The 22,176-nt window shown below is 35.4% G+C and overlaps 1 long non-coding RNA gene across 2 annotated transcripts in view; it reads right to left on the reverse strand.

The window, feature by feature from the left end:
• The window catches only part of LOC111097235, a 126,147-nt gene that overhangs the window by 27,147 nt on the left and 76,824 nt on the right, over window positions 1–22,176 (reverse strand). Inside the window, exon 5 of one of the 2 annotated variants that reach the window (XR_005363646.1) lies at window positions 4,702–4,854. The exons of the other annotated variant lie outside the window; for it this stretch is intronic. This is a non-coding gene — a long non-coding RNA (uncharacterized LOC111097235). The remainder of the gene's footprint in view (window positions 1–4,701; window positions 4,855–22,176) is intronic. 2 annotated transcript variants of the gene reach the window in all.

The raw sequence follows: 22,176 nt of genomic DNA on the forward strand, positions 1-22,176 counted from the left end.
TAGTGGGGAAAAGTTCTTGGTGAAAGTATTTAGAAAAGAAAATATTTTAAAAAGGAAGCATTACAACTTTATAATTCTTTTTTTATGACTTTATAATTCTTAATGTTGGATTGTTTTCTGTTTGTTGTTTTGGTGGAATGCATTTTTCATTGTGTATCTCCCCAGACTGAACAAAAACAAAATTGAACACAATGAAGGTGACACTATGAGTCCAGAGGAAGAGGATCAGTCAACTATCTTCCATGATTTCATTCGGTGATTCATGTACAAATTATCTCTTAGCTACTAGCTCCTGATTTTAAGGAGCTGAGGGTAAATAAAATTTAAAGGGATGTTGCCTTAGTTTGGGCTGCTATAACAGAATACCACAGACTAGGCAGCTTAAATAAACATCAATTCTCACAGTTCTGGAGAATGGAAAGTCTAAAATCAAGACTCTAGCAGAGCTGGTGTCTGGCGAGAGCTCCCTTCCTTGCATGATGACTGACTTCTTGCTATATCCTCATATGCAAAAGAGAGATGATCTCTCCCATGTCTCTTCTTAGAAGTACACCAATTCCATACATGAATGTTCCACCCTCTGACCTAATTATCTCTCAAAGGCCACAATTCCAACTTCCACCTACTGTGACATTGGGAATTGGAGCTTCAACATATGAATTTTGGACATACACTCAGTCCACACCAAACACCTTGTTTTAAAATTGGTATCTTCTACTAGCCCTAGAAATCTTGTGTGACATTTTGTTACAGAAACTCTTCACAGAAACATTTTCTTCAAAACACTTAATCAGTATATTCAAGTATGAAAACAACATTTCCTCTGGTAGCTGAGACTTATTTTCTCACTTTTTCCTACCTTACAATTTAACTGGGAGGTGTGCCTAAAAGATCTCTGAAATTACTGGGAAAGACTTTGGCAATCCTTAACAACTGGAAAGGATATTTCTCCCGAAAAATCTGTCACAAATCTCCAAACGAATGGTGGTTATTATGAAATTTTTTGGATAAATTTACTGCATCATTAGTGGTATTTCTGAGTCAGTTAGACATAGAAAATGAGGGGGGGTGCGGATTCAAAAACACATAACAAGTCAGAATAACTTATGGACACAGAATTTGGTCCTCACACAAGCTCAGCAGAAAAATGTTCTTCAAAAGAGTTCTGTCAGCATAAAATAATGCAATTTTAAGAGTCTGTCTCTCTTTACCACTAATTTGAGTTGAATGAATCCATCTGGCTGGGCCATTCCTGATGGAAAGATAATGTTGTGAGAGAAAAAAATGGGTATGTGTACATGGGTGTATATTGGATTGGACCCTATGAAATTACCATTTTTATACATTAAAAGGTAGTCAAATATGACTGATTTTGTATTGTTCAAACTAATAAATATGTGCACACATTTGAATATATGCAAAATATAACAATTTGCCAATACATATAATTATTTTGTGATAAAGAATATTTTTCATATACACAGAATATGATATTTGACAAATGTACACTATTTTGTAATTTAAACGTCTTAACCTTTGCAAGTTTCTTAGTTCTCTTACCCAATCCCCTGAAAATATTATGATAACTGTCTTGAAAAAGAAAATTAAAGCCACTACTCAAACTATTTGATTTAGCCAGAATGAAAAACATTGTATTTTGGGGGATAGAAAGATATGAAGCTGGTAAGATTTTAGAATATTCAGTCCTTTAGTAACATTTTTATGATATGGAGACTAGATTGTGGTAGTTTTTGTAGGAACACATTGACATCAAGTGCTGACCTATGCATGAAACATCTGAAGTAGAGGCATCTAGGCCAGTCTTAAGCAAAATGTCAGCAGCTGAATTTGTCATTTTTTTTTCCTTCTTCTCATGGAATATTGTTCTGTGATTGGCAGGTACAAAACAATCAGCTCCAATGTATATTCTGCATAGTAAATTTAATTAAATCCCTGCTGACTTTGCTATGTTTTGTCCACTATACCCGTCAATCCAGAGGACTCTATAAATAATCAAACCAGAAAGATTGAGTACATTTTTATAGGATTTACTGTTGAAATCAAATAAACTATAGTATGTTAATTTGTGTAGTATATAATTAAACTCTTCATCTTTATTGCCTATATATTAATTAGACATAAAGGTAAGTAATACACATAAATGTCAAGTAACATTACTTTGTCATAACTGGTCCACGTAGGCCTTTATTTTAATTTTGTTAGCTCTGCACTATGTGCCAATTTACTTAACGACTTTTTGGGATCTCCTACTATGTGCTAGAATAGTCATAGGTGTAGGGGAAGCAGTTCAAAACAAGCTATCTGTCTATATAGGAAGGACAGTCTCATTTTTTCCTAATTTCATGAGTATCATAATACATATAGCATAAATGTACACTTATGTATGAATCACTGGTTCTGAATCAAAAGCCCCATTATATATGGTCTTCATTTGCTTTCGTCTCTTTTTCTGCCCAGTCTTATCTAAATACACCAATATATAAGCCTCTGGGGCAGAGACTACAGACTGATTTCCCTTTTTCCTAGGCATACAGCCAAATTATTTCCTGATCTCTCTTTTCTGGATAAATGAGGATGTGTTACTGAGTTCTTGGCAATGGAATGCGGATAAAAATGACGAATGACGCTCGGAAAAACTGTTTCCAGTCTAGATACAGAAAAAAAAAATGTAAAGAAGTGTAAAGCACCAGCAGCTGATAGGGAAAATGATGAAAATCCTGGGCTCCTGAATGACCCACTGGAGCCTTGCTCCCCTACCAGTTGCATTAGAGTTGTGACCTGAATGAAAACCAAACATTTTTGTTCTAAAAACTTAGTGTTTTTCCCTTTAAGCTATTAGGATTTTCAGGTTGTTTGTGTTAGCTATCAGCCTATTATGACTAAGACAACCTCTGTGATGGAGGTTTCTGGTTTTGGGAGATATATGTCCACCCTATGGTGATCTTCCATACTTGGTGATAGTTAAACTCACAAAATGGAAGCAACAGTTTAGTGTTTCTCATTGTGCTGACTCCTCAAGTGACAAAAAAGAGAAAGAGTCTGAAAAAGATAGGCACATGGTTTATTAGTGTCTTAAAATCCTTGTTCAACTAGAACTGAGATTCATTGCAAATGTAATTGATAGAATCAAATCTTCTTCTATGGCAGAGGGAAGATGAACTCAGAAATTCAGGAAGAAATGGGATATATGGATGTCTGGTAAAGTGTGAGAGAGCATTTAGATTGGAGGAGAGGGAATCAGAAAATAGAGGAACAAAAATGAAGGGGGGTTCACTCATTTCAATGTTGAAATGCACAACAAAAGTTACTTATGAATTTTTGAAGAAGGCATTTATTTATTCTCTATAATTCCAGAGACCATAGTAAAGATTCATGGATATATTTTATGGAGAGAGTCCTGCTTAATAACAGATGAAACAATTGCTAACTAGAGCTAAGTCAATTAGTTCTCCTTTACTGGAAATATCCAGTATTTCTGGATGACCAACTCTCCAATAGGACCTCCCCACTTGATCATCTCTTAGTCTGGTTGCTATGCTTCCATTTCTACTGCCATAACTATTATTTTGGTACTTTTATTAAAGCCCTCAAATGTCCTTGCTTAGGGTGGTATGTACTATACTCCAAAGCCTTATAGGTTGTTGACATCTGATTTAGGTGCTATGTTCCCATGCTTTATTCTGGACTTTTACTCTGTATTATCTGTCAGACATTTGTCACTTGCTTTGTGTAAATACAGTTACCTTAAGATATAAACAACAAAAATATATATTTTTTTAATTTTAGAATTCTCTATGACTATACTCACAAAACAGTTGAATAAATCAGTTAATTTCTGACCTTGCAGATACTACAGCCAGAATGCCTCAGGGACACTTATCAATTCTAAAGGTTCTTCATTCTAAGGTGAAAAACAAAAATTTAATCAAGGTTTTTTTATTGGGTGGTTGATGGACTTGAGAGAATTTTCAGAAGCACTCTATCCTTCTAGGAGGCTGAAAAACTCAATAACATGTTTTAAGTTATCACTTTCTTCCCTAGCTTGAGGCATTTCTTCTCTTTCACTACCACACCATGCTTAATTTATTTTTCTCACCACCAGATTTTATCTGAATTTTCTCTGCATATCAATGTTTCCTCCATGCTATCCTTTTCAATGTTGATCCCATTCGTTATTATTTTGCTTCCAGAAATGAACAAATAATCTTTCTTTCTCTCTTCTGTCTTTCTTTCAACTTTGAGAGAGAATGAATGAACATTGTACATATATATGTACATATAATTTACATATATATGTACATATATGTACATTTATATGTGAAAATTATATATGAAGATATTGGAATGCCTGGCAGAAAATAGTACTTAAAAACATTTGTTGAAAAAAAAAATTTGTTGAGGGGTACCTGAGTGGTTCAGTTGGTTAAGCATCCAATTCAATTTCAGCTCAGGTCATGATCTTAGGATTGTGAAATCACGCCCTGCATTGGACTCTGTGCTGGGTATGGAAACCAGCTTAATATTCTCTCTCTGTCTCTGCCCCTCCCCTCCTCTAAAAATACAAACATAAAATACTTGTTGAATGGAGCCAGACCATGTCCTTGACTATTTATAATTTTACTAAAAACCAACTATATCTCAGACCCCCCAAAAAAATTTGTATCTCATTTCTCTACTTACATCTTATGACCCAGTTTAAGGGGTCAGCATATATCACCATATCCCTAGATGATGTGCCAAATTGATCAAGAAGATCTCAACGTCCAGGTAATTCCTTCATGTCTTTAGCAGAGATCTCATTTCCAAACGAAGTGATGGCTGTTCCTACTATTCCTGAATAAGCACAGGACAAGTCAGAATAGAGGTCCTCCCTTAGAAAATGTCTCTAAGTCCCATAAGATTGACACCTAATAAAGCAGCTTACATATTATAACCAATCTCTATCACAATGAGTAATGAACCATCACAGCTCACTCATTACCTACTCAAATGAGGCTGCCAGTTGTAATTTCTGGTCTTTCACCTTGTAGCTCAAACTGGCATATAGCACTATGAGTCTTCTGGGCAAATAACGTTGTTTAACTCATTAATCCCCCTCCTGAATATTGTAGTTCATCCTCCAACTGAACTATGAGCAAACAGCCTGGGACTGAAAGACCTTCCACAGAGCTCCTCTGCTCTTTCTCAATCTGGCACATATAACAAAGGTTTATGGTGCACATATGAGACTGTTTATTGAGTGTTATAAGGAGAACATTTTCAATGTAACCTGATAGGGAGGGTAATAGGGTAGATATGTTTTGGCTTGATGTGGTTACCAAATCATGTGTGTTGTCAGGAAAATAATTCTATAACTTCCTTGTAAAGAATGAAAAGATACATATATTCTTTAGTTCTTTCTTGGGGAGTTTGTAAATTAGTACATGAAAATCCACATAACTTGTCAGTGTGTAGGTTAACATAACTCGAGAACTGGTCTATAATACACACTGGGATATTTAAATCATTTAAAACATTGTTTGGCAAACAGTTACATTGACTTGACAAATTGGGATTTCTTATTAGTTTCAGTGTTGCTTTTGGCTCCAGGCTCCTCGACCACCCCCTTTACTCCCAGTTTCAAACTGGATAACACTGCCTTGGACATATTGAAAAGGCTGTGTGTGGTAGAAGTAAGGGGTGGGGTGAGATAAGCAAATTGTGATATATTAAAACTTTTAGGTATATTTTTAAAACTCTCTTTGAATAGTATAGAATGTGTCTGATCTGAACTTAATTTCAATTTTATGGAATTCTTGAAACATGGATTTGGCTTATATATTAGGAAGGAGTTGCTGACAATGGAGTCCTACCTTCCTTAAGGGTTGGGATAGCCATCTATGAGCAAGTCATACAGAAAGCCTCCAAATATGGACTTCTCCTAAGGACACTCAACCACAGGGATGGGACTTGGCAGTGACAACCATTCTATTATCAACCAAGCCAGGTTCTGACATCAGCAAGTCAATTACGGTCAACCATAATTGGAGAGTTTCTAGTGTACTGAAAGGAAAGAACTTTAGTATGGAGGGGATCTTTAGAAATCACGGTGTCCAGATTTTTCATTTTGTAGATGTGGAAATATGGGCTCAATGACATTAAGTAACTTGTCCAAAGCCAGAAAACTAATAAAATGCATGTAAGAGTCTTCCAAAAAATGTTAATTAAATTTGAAGGAAGCTTTTCTGGGACTATAGTTCAGACCTCTTAACGACAATATGCTGATTTTCCTTAAATAACAGAGTTTCCAAAGATTAGAAGGCAAGTGATTTCTGAGACATAGCACAACATGACTTTCTATTGTTTTCCTCCATGAGCACTACTTAGCTATTCGACTAACATTAGCAATCAATGTAATGTGTATCCTGGTATTGCTAATTGTACATTAACCGCAAGAAAGTGTAAAGAGAATCATATTCTTGGAATGTTAAAAATCTTAAGGAAATAAATAGATTTTTTAAATTATAGGACAAAACTCTAAAGCATTAAATATATTCAACATATTCGGCATCGTACAAAGACATGGACATATTCTGAAAGGCAGCTGGGAGAAATGTAGCCAAGGAGATGTATCTGGAAGAATTTGTAGAGACTGAGTAGGTAATGATGGTCTGAAGACAGAAAAATATGCCACTAACCTTTTAAATAGCTGACAGAAGAGAGGAAAAAATATGTGAAAAGTTTATTTTAAGTGAGCAATTCAGAGCACAGTGGCCTTTTAAACATGGAAGGGAAACAGATGGACAGAGTAACTTAGGCTCTGAATAGTCTTTCTTGTGTTTTAGGTTAGACAGTTTGGGGAAAGCAGAAAGCTTGTATGAAGAACTGATATGATTGGAATGTTTAATGTTAATGATTTTCACTGTTACTCCTAATTCCAAAAGTAATCAAGAAATAATGGAGGCTATGCAATGCATATAGCTGTGGTTGGATTGGTTGAAATATACGACTGTTAAGACCAGGAGGAGGCAGGTTCCTCTGGTTCATAAGTGACAGGCTCATGCAACAGACTGAATGCTATGTGTATAGTAAAGATTCAGCTTTCCAGGTGGGCTGTGGAGGAAATGTGCATGGCTGATTGCATGGAGATGGTGGTGTTGGTGCATGTGAGGGCCGTGGCTGGGAGAGCAATGGAGAAAAAGGCCTAGACCATAAGTCTCTTTATCAAAACTCTTTAAAAAAAAAAAAAAAGACATTCAGAAAATGAGACTTCTGAGTAAGGAACTTGGCAGATCCTCTACCCACCAAAATGGTATTTTTTTTTAAAGATTTTATTTATTTATTCATGAGAGACACAGAGAGAGAGGTAGAGACATATGCAGAGGGAGAAGCAGGCTCTCTGTGGAGAGCTTGATGCTAGACTCGATCCCAGGATCCCAGAACCACGCACGACCAGAGCCAAAGGCAAACACTCAACCAGTGAGTCACCCAGGTGGCCCCCAAACAGCAATTTAAATGGTGAAGATTTTTTTTTAATCACTTAAAGTCCAAATTGTCCAAATGGAGAAACATTCACCTGAGGAAATCTACTAAATCTTTGTTAGAATGGTGAAATAAATAACCTACTCTCTAATCTGCTTCCCCTCCCAGCTCCATGTGACAGGTCTAACTGGGTCATATACAGCAACAGAAAGAGGGGCTCCTTACTCTCTCAGCTCCAAGTTTAGGATTACAGTTTCACACCAGGAGGACTGGAATATTGTTTCCCCACCTTCCTGCTAATCCAGCCCCCAACTATAGACTCTCCTTTTACTAATCTCTACTCATAGGGTGAAAACTTTACTTCAGGGGCTGTAGGGCAATATTACTTAGTTCCCCAATCACTCACAGCCCAGCTGTCTCTTAGGGTGGAGATTCCAAGTAGACAAAACAGACATCCCTCCTTCTCAATGGCTCTCAGGGAGTAAGCGTGTCAGTCCAAGTAAAGCAGGTTCTTGTCTTATCCCAGCTCCAAGCTGGAACTCAGGGATTTTGCCTAGGGTGAAAGCACATGAAGGACTCCAAGACTCTGCCTGAGGGTACTGAGTTTATGAGAACTGGGTGGAGAAACCCAGGCCTCAGGGCATTATTGGAATCTAGAGTTCTTGATGGAAAGCAATGAAGAAGAAAAGAAGAACGTGCTAGTTTCCCAATGCCAGCAAAATGGTAGACTAGCAGAAGTTTTGTAGAAAGAACCAAACTTTAGTAGAAAGGAAACAGCCAAGAAGAACCCTCCTGGGATCACGGTCTACCCTGAGAGTCAGAAACACTATACACTTGTGATAAGCTGCACCTGCTCAGCAAGGATCGGAGCAGCACACGGGTCAGACCTGAAAGCATTACCCAACTTCACACAGACCCTTAAACACAGGGTAGAAGCTTCACAGGCAAAGGGGGCTTAAATGAAACCTCTAACCAAACACTTGCTCAATAAGCTATTGTGACTCACAGGTAACTCCTAGGAAACTAGCTTCAAAAATAAAATTACACATATTCCTGGCATTCTAGAGGACTGTGTGTGTACCCAAGACTGAAGCTTCTCAAGAAAGCTGAGTGAACACTCAACCTAAAAATTTCCATCTAAATGGGAAGCATAAACCAACATATAAATTCACTGAAACCTGAAAGTGTCTTACAAGCCCACATAAATATGTATATATGTAGAATGCTAATAGGTAAATATCTGACTAGCAGCTCAAGCCCAACCTTTGATCACTAGGTAGATCGTGCTGACACAGGCAATGTCTAGGTAGCTAAATTAAAAGATAAAAACAAAGGATGAAAATCCAAGCAGGGACAGGAAAGACTGCACATTTTGTTAGGAAAATATTTCACAGAATTAGTTTAGCCAAGTCACTAAATAAATAAACAAATGACCAAGCAAAGAACAACAATCACCTCTGGTAGAAGTGTCAGATCTGCCTCCAGACTTTCTTTCTTTCTTTCTTTCTTTCTTTCTTTCTTTCTTTCTTTCTTTCTTTCTTTCTTTCTTTCTTTCTCTTTCTTTCTTTCTTTCTTTCTTTCTTTTCTTTCTTTCTTTCTTTCTTTTTCTTTCTTTCTTTCTTTTTCTTTCTTTTTTCTTTCTCTTTTTCTTTCTTCTCTTTCTTTCTTTCTTTCTTTCTTTCTTTCTTTCTTACTCTTTTTAAAATGTTTTATTTATTTATTTGAGAGAGAGTAACAGAGATTATAGAGGGAGAGGGAAAAGCAGACTCTCCACTGAGAAGAGAGCCCAACTCCCTAGGCTTGATCCCAGGACCCTGAGATTATGACCTGTGTCAAAGGCAGATGCTTAACTGACTGAGCCACCCAGGCACCCCAAGAGTTCTTAATATGATCAATTTTCAACAACAACAAAAAATTACGGGACATTTAATGAAACAGGAAAGTGTGATCCATCCACAGGGGAGAAAGGCAATAGAAAATGCTTTGAAGGGGATGAGATGATAGACTTAGCAGACAAAGACTTCATGGCATTATATAATGTATATGTTTAAAGAATTAACAGAAATCATGCTTGAGGATTAAAAGGAGATATGGAAATAATGATATTGATAAAAGAGACACTCCATTCATAAGACATAGCAATTATTTTATAATTAATGTAGGGTGATATTATCATATTAGAAATACAGACAATCAGCTTGGGTAGCAAAGCATGGATTAGTTCGGTTCTCTATTTGAGTTATGACCAGGCTGAAATCAAGGTGTCAGCTGGGGCTGTGATAACACCTGAGGCTTGAGGCTATCTTGCAAGATCACTGGTTCTTGACAGACTTTAGATTATTGTAGCAGTGTGTCTGAGGTCTCCGTTTTCATCTCGGCTCTTAGGGAATGCTCTTGGCTCCTAGAGGCCTCTCTTAGGTCTTTGCTTTGTGGCTTCCTGTTCTCACAACATGGCTCTTTACTTTCTCCCAAGCCAGTGGGAAAGTGATTAAAAACCTCAACTAATTAGGTCAGACCTTCTCAGAATAATTTCCCTTTGTATGAACTCAAATTCAACTGATCAGGGCCCTTAATTATATATGTTAATTCCTTTGGCTATATAACTGAATATATTAATATGCACAATATTTCATCATGATTATATATATAACTATACACATATATATGGTATTTATATATACAATGATATATATACACATATATATGATATAGATCATATGTATACACATGTATATTGTATACATGTATACATATGCATATTTATGTACATATATATATCACCAGCTATAGTCATGCTGTGAAACCCAACTAATAGAGGGTCATTTCTTATGGCTTCATAAACTGACAAAACAGCTCAAATGCAATCATGAGTCATAGAAGTGATCAAGTAATTTCTAGAAACATAATGAACCATACATTCATTAGGAAAACAAATACTGAAAGAATGTTCAGTATTTTTTTTAAGATCTTATTTTTAAGTAATCTCTCCACTAATGTGGGGCTGGCACTCACAACCCTGAGATGAAGGATAACATGCTCCACCAACCGAACCAGCTGGTCACCCGTCAGAATGTTTATATATCCATTAAAGGGTTAATTAGCTAGCATTTTCTTGTTTAGCAAAATCGTAAACATGGGTAAAGAATAATAACAATAAAAAAAAGCTAGTGGTATATTAGAGATATAAAAACTTTCACATGTGTTATTTTATATTATTTAAAATAATGAGTGGCACCTTGGGTGGCTCAGTCAGTTAAAGATCCAACTCTTCATGTTGGCTCAGAGTTGGAAATGGGAAATCGAGCCCCATATTGGGCTCTGTGCTCAGTGTAGTATACTGCTTTGGGTTCTCCCGCTATCTCCCTCCAGCTCATGTGTACATGCTTGCTCTCTCACTCTATCTCTCAAATAAATAAATAATCTAAAAATAAAATTAAAATAAAATAAAATAAAATAATAATAAAATAAAATAAAATAAAATAAAATAAAATAAAATAAAATAAAATAAAATAATGAATATTTCCAAGACAATGGTAAGCACTTATTTAACATTTGGATTATAATTTTTTACCTTTCTCTATGCCTGACATATTCCCTTATCTGGGCCTATGAGTATTAATAATAACTTACATGCTTGTTTTTTAAAAACTGGAGTACCCTCCCAACTTCATAATTCATTATGTCATAAGGGGAAATATGGAGGGGCGGGTAGGGAAAAATTAAGAAGGGATACAAGACACAAGAAAGAAAGAAGGAAAAATAAGGAGGAAAGGCTGAAACTTAATACTGTCTAGAAATTTTCAAGTTTTATTTTAGTTGTATGGATATATATATATATCCATACAACTAAAATATATAAACACCTGGATTTAATAATACAATTTTTATTTATGTATTTATGTATGTATGTATGTATTTATTTATTAAGATTTTATTTATTTATTTATTTATTTATTTATGAAAGACACACATAGAGAGAGAGGCAGAGACACAGGCAGAGGGTGAGGCAGACTCCATGCAGGGAGCCTCACGTGGGACTCCATCCCAGGTCTCCAGGATCAGGCCCTGGGCTGAAGGTGGCGCTAAACCGCTGAGCCACCTGGGCTGTCCTAATGATACAATTTTTAAATGTGTGTCTGGAATTTCTACAAAAATTAGGTACAACTTAGTTAAGGAGTCATTAGCTATATAAATCTTAAAGAGCTCCCCTTTCGCCTGGGTGAAGTATTTGAATTTTGGGGGAGATAAACAATTTTATAAAAGGAGAGAGGAATAGCAGCAAGGCTTTTCGGTGTGTATGGGTACTCCACCTGCTTCTTGGGGTTCCAGGTGTCCCCTCCTCAGTATAAATCAGTGCAGGTGTAGTAAATATTTTTTATAAACAAACACACCAGTGGAGGAACAGACCCTAGGCTTCAATGCAGCAAGCATTTTTTTAGAATCTGAGGATATGGACATCTACAAGGTGAGTTGATGTCCCTGGATGACCAACAGGGAGACTCCACGTGATGAAGTACATTTAATCCATGGCAGTCTCCTCCCAACCCTCTTTGTGTGTTGTGTGTAATCACCATGCCCTACCTGTGCACTCTATTTCTTTCATGGTATACAGGATACTCAATATATGCTAGCCAATTTAAAAAAAAAAAAAATGTCGGAGTTCAAGAAAAGTTGAAGGAGCATCACAATTCTCTTCACCAAGCTCTCCCAATTGTTAAGAATTTACTACCTATGTATTACTATATATATATTATATATAAGATATATATAAATAAATATATAAAATACACATATATGTCAGTGATTTTAAAAGAATACATAATATTCTCTAGCATTAATCTAACTGAATCTCCTTGTCATGAATTTACCTCTCCCTTACTCCCTCAAGTTTTAAGAATAGAAAATAAAATGCACTATGTGGCTTCAAGCTGTAATTTCCACTGAAATTGTTGAAATCATATAATGCAAGTGGAAATGAAAAGATGAAATTACAACTTTTCTAATACCTCATCCAGGTACCCTTTATTTTTATATAATGGGTGTTTCTGCCAACTCCACCAACACCAAATTTGCACACACTTGCCATTAAAAATAACTTTTTTTCCCTTTATATAAAGGATAAGAAAAAGCACTAAGTTTAAAACTTTTGCCACTTTCAAAAAATAATTTTAGGCAAAGAAGATTTTTTTCAATAATTAAAATTGAAATAATAAATAATAATAGAATAATAAAATAATAATAATAAAATAACAATAACAAAAAATCAAATAGTTATTAATTTACCACATGTGAGATGGTCTACATAGATATTTCTTCATTATTTTTGCTTTAGGAAAATCCTTTCTTAATGACAGTGTAAAAAGAAAAAATGAGATAGCAAATGTGAATGGTTTGAAAGTATATTTTTAAATATCTCATCATCAACCTGATGTGAGTATCATTTGCACACTAAAGATGACAATACTTTTAAAATCATGATTGCAGAAAGCCTTCAAAAACACAATATAAATTTTTATCACCTGACATGTCTTGCTTTAGTTAATATTCTAGCAAATATTCCCCAAAACTGTACTACACAGGAGATTGAGGATGAAGATACTTAAGTCGCTTGTGTAGAAATTATAATTACACTTTGGGAATGGGTAAATTGATCAAAGGGCATATTGTACCTAAACTGACTAGAAAGGGACATTGGAGAATCTTCATATTAAAAAGATTAGCATAGTAGAGACAGACTCCAAGATAATCATACTACAATGTAATATGACACATGACACAGAAAAGAGATATCCAAAGTTGAGATTCATAGGTGTCTATCCACCCCAGAGAAATGAAAGTCTATGTTAACAGAAAGACTTATGTGTGAATTTTTATAGCAGCATTGATATTAGTAAAAAAAATGTGGAAACAACCTAAATGTCCATCAATTAGGGACTGTATACACACAATGGTGTATCCACACAGCAGAATACTATTCAATAATAAAAAGAAAAGAGAATGATCTATGCTCCTACATGAAGAAGACCCCCTGTATATAACTGAAACAAATCAATCATAAAAGACCACTTATTATAAGAATCAACTTACATAAAATGTTCAGAAAAGGCAAATGTATATATAGAGAAAGTACACTAGTAAGTCACTTAGGGTCAGAGGTAGGAATAAGGAGTGGGTGCTAATGATCTCTTTTTGGAATGATAGAAGTGTTCTGCAACTGGATTGTGGTGTTGCTTGGCAACTCTCTAAAATTATAAAAAATATTAAATTCCACATTTTGAATAAGTCAATATTGTTATTTATTTATTATCATCTATAAAGTGGAAATAAGTTTGGTCAGGAATCAAAAGAAGGAAAAATCAGTTGTAGTTACAGGAAGACTTCATGGAAGAGAGAGTATTTCAGAGATATTTAAAGCATAGGTATGATATCTTTTTATCTATTCATTTATCATAACTGTCTCAGGTCATAAGGAGACCTGATTTTGGACAATATGGAGAATGAGCACCTGTATACGTTATTTTACCATATGGCTCATAATGCTATTTAATTTCACTTTACATCATATGTATATATGTATAATTTTCTTTAATATAAATAAAAATTAATTACAAAGAGTTACAAATATGCTACAAAAAATCTCAGTTTTGTTGACTATATTGCAGGCAAAAGGTGCATTGACAACATGGATCGGCTGTTTTCATTAACATTTGTGTAAAACTCCCACACCAATACCAATAATGGGAAATCAAAAGGGAAATCCATTTAGTGCTCTAAATATCGACACTATTTCATTTAAATAAGTGAGAAAATTCCGTATGGACAAGAAGAAATACCACTATATTTTAATGATACAGAACTATATTCTCAATAATAATATGACTTTAAAATTATATGTCTACATAAACAAGAAACATATGTTTATATGTAAATTCATATACTTATATATGACACAGATAAAGACATATAAGGGAGTTTCATTAAAACCCTATGAAGAAAAAAATAAAATAAAATAAAATAAAATAAAATAAAATAAAATAAAATAAATAAAATAAAATATAAAATAAAATAAAATAAAGTAATAAAATAAAATAAAATAAAATAAAATAAAATAAAATAAAATAAAATAACTCTATGAAGTGGGATGCCTGTGTGGCTCAGCAGTTGGGCATCTGCTTTTGGTTCAGGCCGTGATCCTGAAGTCCCGGAATTGAGTCCCACATCAGGCTCCTTGCATGGAGCCTGTTTCTCTCTCTGCCTATATCTCTGCCTCACTCTCTGTGTCTCTCATGAATAAATAAATAAAATCTTTAAAAAACAAAAACCCCATGAAGTGATTTGGAATAAGAATTTCACATGGCACCATCAAAGACACAAAAATCTACCTTAGAGAGGCTGATGGTCACTATTAAATGTAGCCAAATGGTCAGGATATAATCACCACTCATATCTGGGTTTTTCTCCTGATATCAAGTTCATTGATCTTCTACCTTAGTATCAAACAGGAAATATGAATTGTATGTAAACATTTTAAAATAGTTTAACTATAAAAGATGTGGCATAACTTGCTCTGAAATTTGTTTTTTCCTCTGATGGTATAAGAGATATCTGGTCTGCGGGGAAAGAAAATTTCAATCTTTTATCATGTTGATGTTACAAATGTTACAAATTTAGATACAAGTACAGGCATTTTATATTACCAATTTTATACTGTTTATTATCACCAAGAAGCATTCTTTTTGTATTTTACATAGTTCATATTGTCACATTTATAAATGTTGAAAATACAGAGAGGATGGTTTTCATGATATATATAATCAATTGACCTTGTGTTTTTTTGGAAAAAGGTAAAGAAATAGTGTTCACACCTTAAAAAAACAAAACAAAGCAAAACAAAAACTGTAGGACAGTTCTTTACCCCTTTCCATAACTCTCTTCTGAAACAACCACTGCAAAAATCATCCACCATTGTGTATTTTACACACACTCACGCATGCACACATGTCCGCTTCGTGTTAGTTATAGGTTAAATAAGAAGATAAAAATCTCACTTCATTACCATTCTTTGTCATACAGCATCCCAATGACATTTTCTATTTTTCTGTATGCCTGTGTTAGTCAAGAATTTACCTGAAACATTTGTCAATAAGCCTCCTCCTTCCAAATTAAACAATTCTATTAAATATTGGGGATGATACATAATACATTTATTTGAGAGAGAAATAAGTGATGGTTATGTGTAACATTAAAAACTTCATCACCATTCTCCTAAGGCATATCTATAAATATATATGTATATTTTTATTTATACACATATATGTGTAAGTGTATAATTATATTGAATTTGTATATCCTCAGTGACTGTAGTATCCATTCCCTAGGAAAATATTAATTTTAGGAAATGCTCCTTAACATTCAATTCTGAATATTGTAAATGTTTCAAAATGCAATTAAGAATTTGGCTAATCGACAAATTTTAAGGATTAAGATTATTACCTGAAACTATTATAGTATTTCTACATAAAGATACATTAGTATGCAAAGATTTTCATTGAGTATTTATTAAATGTCAAGTATTATTTTAGTTCCTTAGATATAACAATGCTTTATAGACTTAAAGGATTGTTACTATTTGTATCTGCCTTTCATTATTGAGAATTTCAATGTCACACAGATGATAAATTCCAGAATTAGAATTTGTATCTGCTACACAAAATGCTCAAGTATCCAACCAACATATGCATATATTAAGAGTGGTTTGGGGGCCCTTGGGTGGCTCAGTCAGTTAAGTATCTGCCTTTGGCTCAGGTCATGATCTTGGGGTCCTGGGATCTAGCCCTGCATCTGGCTCCTTGCTCAGCAGGGAACCTGCTTCTCCCTCTCCCCTGCACCTCCCCTACTCATGCTCTCTTATTTCAAATAAATAAATAAAATTTTCTTTAAAAAAAGATTGTTTTTGTTTTGTACACTAGAATTAAACAGCAAATAATGTCATATTTCTAAAGTATGTATTTCTTATCAGATCAAAACTTTTAAGGACACCCAATGTCTCCTTGTCAGGATTTATGCTGACAATCTTTTTCCTGGTGGAACACCCTTTTTCTGTTTCATATCAGCTACTTAAACATATCAAAACAAACATATTAAAACAAAATATTTTTATTAAAGGCAAATTCATGCACCTGGCCAAGAGATATTTTCATTCAAAGGGGAAATTGTTATTTTATGCCACTTGTATTGTCTTGAAAAGCAAACACAAATATTGTTACCATAACAACATCTGTGCTCCTTATTTATTTATTATTAGCTTTTTAGTAAATACTGTAAAATGAGCACAGTAGTTGGATTTATATCTCCAAAGAGTAATAAACAGGAGACAATTAACTGGTAATTATTTCCACCTGCTGAACTCTATTTTGAGGCAATTTGATTAATTAACAGCAAAGATCTGTCATCATTAGATCCAGAGCCTTTTATTTTTTTCTTTTTTCAAAATACCAAAATACTGTTAACAGTACTTTGGAATAGAGTCTCCTGTCCATTTTCTGGGTCATTGCTCCTGAACTCATTATTCCACATAATTGGAAAATGTGGCTACCGTTAATCAATGTGAATATGTGGCTATCCTTTAAAAAGTTTATAGTAATTTTGAAAAATGGAAAAACATATTTTTAAAAAATGAAGGAAAAAGAATTTGAGATGGTTATATCATATGTTTGACTTGTTATTCAAGGGTAGGGATACTTTTATTAAAATCAATTTTTTTATCACTAAACTCTATTCTGAAACTAATACTTTTTTAAAAATATCAAATATATCTTTTTGGAAGGAAATTTAGCAATGTATTGAAATTTGCTTGTGTCCTGCGTAGACTTTTAATCTTGCTTCTTTTGCTACAAGAATGGTTCAAGACAGTCTTTTAGGTCAATTAGATCAGCAGTTCTTTCTGATTTAAGATTGTGAAGAAACGAATAGCTCTTGTCTCTTGGCTTGCCTTTCTTTCTTCCCAGATTAATGCATTGCAATACTGTATGAACTTCCTAATCAGAGCATGCAACTGGGACCTTCTCCCACGTTTAATCTTCATTATGTATGTTAGGCAATAAACAAAGGCCGGCATGAGTGTTGAAAAGTAGCAAAAATGCGAAGGATTGTTTTTTCTTAAAAAATTCATGAACATGCTGGCACGGTAGCCCAACTGCGAGTGTTAGGAAATTTCATAAATTTCATAAATCCAAATTGACAAGTCCAATCTCGCAAATGCTATGTGAATCAAGTCGAAGGAATTCATCATGCTTTCCATGTCACTTGGTGAAAAAAAAAAATCATACTCTGAAAAAGTAGAAAGTATACTGTAATAAGCATTTGCATTTCTGAAAGCTTAATTTCCTTACTTTTGAATTCAGAGCATAAAACTTGCCTTTTGTCATTATAAGTGCTGGCTGGAGGAGAGAAGGCATAGATTTTTCCAATCCTTCTTATGATTTAGTTGTTATATTTTATCAGAATTCATGCTCTGCTTGCCACAAGTACTCCATTTTGATATGTATTTAGCTAGCCTTCCGGGAGGGCAGTTAGGGAGATTGAGAGGAAATGATCCATAGCTACGGTGTGTTGTAGGTGTGGTACAATCTTGCAATCTCAAACAAGCATGAGACAATTGTTCAAATACATTAACATATATAAGCCCAGTTCATATGTAGACAAGTTACCCCCCCTTAATAATTTCTTTACTGTAAAAGTAATCATCCACCCCACCTCCATTTATAATTTGGAAGTGATCATGCCACCTCCGGATCATGTCCTCTTATTTTTCATCTTCTCCTAAACAAGGAGTGTTCAGAACTGAATGAATATTTAGATTTAATGAGATTATCTCTCCATAAAGGAGGTTAGAGCATTGTTATCTGAATTTGGAATATGCATACACAAACATTCGGAGTCATGCTTTAGGGGCGCCTGGGTGGCTCAGTCGGTTAAGTGTCTGCCTTTGGCTCAGGTCAAGATCTCTGGGTCCTGGGATCCAGCCCTGCCCCACCTCAGGCTCCCTGCTCAGCGTGGAGTCTGCTTCTCCCTCTCCCTCTGTCCCTCTGCCCCCTCAGCTCATGCTCTCTCTCATTCTCTCTCTTTGTCTCATACTTTCTCTCTCAAATACATAAATAAAATTTTAAAACAAAAAAAAAAAAAATAAATAAATAAATAAATAAATAAATAAAGTCACTGTTTAAAGAGAAATGGACAAGTGATTAGCTTAAATATTCCTGGATTTCACAGGTGTATGGTTGGCAACCTTTCCGGAAGCTTCCATACAATTCCTGAACCAAAATAATTAGTCATTAATTTATTTTGGACATTAACTTTCCAGAGCAGATCTGGGCCCATTAGAGCCCCTCTAATATGTATTTTTTCAATGATAACATATTCAGGAATTTTTTTACATTTTAATTTATTTTCTGTGAAGAAATAGGAGGAGAAGAGGGAAAAGGGGAAAGAAAGAGAGGGAGGAAAAGAGAAAGGAAGGGAGGGCCTTAGGTATCCAAAGCTATATAGTCTTTCATGTTTAAAAGTATGAGATGTGGGATCTGACCACCTGGGTTAAATCCAGATGCTGCTGAGTTAGGGGTGTCTAATCTCTGGAAAATTACTGATCTCAGGCTGCAGCTCAGTTTCCTCATATGAAAAAGAAGTTAATTGTCTACTTTTTGGACTTTCTGTGAAAATCATACGGATTAACTGCATGCCAATTTCTTATCACAGAATCCAGCATATGATAAACTCAGTAACTCTTAGTTCTTAAGTAACGGTGACTCTGTGGTCCTTACAGCTAACCTTGATCGGGTTTGAAACAATACCAACCCCAACTCAAAATCGCTTATTCCATAAGGATATATACCATCAGATATTAATACACTTTGTTGCTGTTGGAATTTGGGCTCAAGATGAAGTAATTTTAATTTAGGGAGTCACATTCTAAACTCATGACTTAATTAAATTCAGTTCTCAAGGTGCCTGGATGACACATCTGGAAAAAAAAAAAAAAAAAGGAATACTTTGGCACAGAAACCATTTCACATACGGTCGTGTCTGATTTGTGATACTGTTGTTTGGCCTCACAGTTGATGTTGTGATAGAACAATCCAGATGTGCTTCAAGCCCTGAGTCCACCGTGATCTTGCTAATGCACACAGTGATGGAGTCAGTCCTGGTGATGTTATGTGTTACGGATCACCAGCACGGAAGACTGATACAATGCAGATGGTGAGTCAGACTGCGTGTCTGTGGAATAAAAATGACTGCAGAACATATATGCTTTGCAATTGTATGCTATGGCCTTTCCATAATATTTTAACAAGGTGGGAGTGAATTATCTAAGCAGAAGTAATCCATATCGACCAGGTGCTCCTACAGCTGAGATTGGAAATTGAATCTGAACAAGAAAACCTTTTCAGTAGGAAAATGCCAGCTGAGCTTTGGGAGTGGGTGAAACAGCAGGTATCACTGCAACCGTCTCGCCCTTAAGGACTTTTTGATGTCCTACTTCAAAGTCCACTTTGTGGGGCTTGGGAAACTTAAATTCTCCATGTTTCAGTTTTCTCTACTGTGAGAAGGGGATGATATTGTATCTGGGCATGGAAGTATTATGAGAATTTAATGAGTCCACATTTGTAAACCACTTAGAACAATGCCTGGCACATGATAAACCCCAATTGATACCCAGAGCAGATGCAAAATGCATACAAAATATATAAAGGCTAGGAAGAATGGAGAAGTAAAATCTACCCTCTAGTGTGTCCTAAATATTCGACATGGAATCTTATCTGACTCAGTTTCCCAGTCCCACCCTGCCAAATCAGGGCTACTTTATAACTTTCATGGGTCCTTCTTTCACATTTTTTTTTAAATGATGCTTCATGATAATAGTGATAGAAAGGCAAATATAATAATATGTATGAAACCACTTTTTATTAACCTAAAATTTCAGGCTCCTTTTCCCCTGATTAAAAAAAAAAAAAAATTAAGGCATGTTTGCTAGCACCTGCAAATACTGCAGGCCCTCCCCACTGTGCCTATTGGAAAAGTCAGCTCTCCACTAAATACAACCATTGTCATTTAACTGTTGAAAATCAAGAAGGTTAAGAAACTGAATACAGATTGATTGATTGATTGATTGATTGTATTTACTTATTTGAGATCGAGAGAGCACACAAGCAGGGTGAGGGGTGGAGGGAGAAGAGAAGCAGACTTCCCACTGAGCAGGGAGCCCAATGAGGGGTTGGATCCCAGGACCCTGAGATCATGACCTGATCCCAAGGCAGCCACTTAACCACCTGAGCCACTTAGATGCCCCAAGATTTACATAATTAATATGTGGCAGAACAGGGATTTTAAATGAGTTAAATTCCAAAGTTCATGTTCTTTTCTCACTCAGTGCTATGCAAGGAGAGGTACCTGTGAAATGCTCCATGTTTGTCTTTGGCCACTGTCTCTCATTCTACTCCCAGGGCCGCCTTCTTCCTGTTGACTTTCTTTTGCTCACATCCCTCTTCTTCTTGTTTCTGATCTCTTCCTTTAACACTTCCCCCAGGGACACCTGGGTAGCTCAGTGGTTGAGCATCTGCCTTTGGCTCAGGTCATGATCCCAGGGTCCTAGGATCGAGTCCCACATTGGGCTCCTTGCAAGGAGCCTGCTTCTCCTTCTGCCTCTGCCTCTGCCTCTCTCTGTGTGTGTGTGTGTTTCTCATGAATAAATACAATATTTTAAAAAATAAAAAATAAAATAAAACAAAACCTCCCCCAGTTGCCTCTTTTTCTCAGTATCAAAAAGTTCATTCTTTCCTAGTTAGTAACCAGTTACTAATTTTTTCAATACAATCCAGTAGATTACATCCCACAAAGATACTAATAACTTGATAATGGCACATGTTTCTCATTGGAAAATATTTTCATTTAACAAAAGAATCCTAAAGTCGAAGCTCTTTTATGTGAAAGACTGCTTTAATAGCAGTATTATTCGACTCAGGCTGCCCTAACAAAGTACCACAAAATGGGTGCTTCCACAACAGAAATTTATTTTCTCACAGATCTGGAAGCTAGAATTCCACAATCAAAATGTTGGCAGGGTTCATATCGTCTGATGGCTCTGAGGGAAGGATCTGTTAGAGGCTTTTCTTAGCCTGTGGATTACTGGCTTTTCTCTGGGTAACCTCACATCATTTTCCCTCCCTGTGTATCTGTGAGTCCAGATCCCCCTCCTTTTTTTTTTTTTTTTTTTTTTTTTAATAAGAAGTGATGTTGGATTAAGGCCCATCCTATTGACCTCATTTTAACTTGATTACATCTATAAAGACCTTGTCTCCAAATAAAGGTACATTCTAAGGTACTGGAGGTTAGGACTTTGATATAAGAATTTGGGGTGATGCCATTTAACCAATAACAAAATGTTATAAATTAAAATATAATAAAACTGATTGTGGAGAAAATTTTGATTAGAAAACTGAGCCCAGGTGGCTCAGTAGGTTAAATGTTGGACTCTTGACTTCGGCTCAGATCATGATCTCAGGGTCGTGGTCTCAGGGTTGTGAGATCAAGCCCAGAATCAGCATCAGCTCCGGGCTGGGTGTGAAACCAGCTTAAGATTCTCTCTCTCCCTCTCCCTCTGCCCTTTCCCTTCCCCTTGCACCTGCTCATGTGCTCATT

This window comes from Canis lupus, chromosome 8 (assembly GCF_011100685.1).
Source record: "Canis lupus familiaris isolate Mischka breed German Shepherd chromosome 8, alternate assembly UU_Cfam_GSD_1.0, whole genome shotgun sequence".
In the NCBI taxonomy this organism is placed as follows: Eukaryota; Metazoa; Chordata; class Mammalia; order Carnivora; family Canidae; genus Canis; species Canis lupus.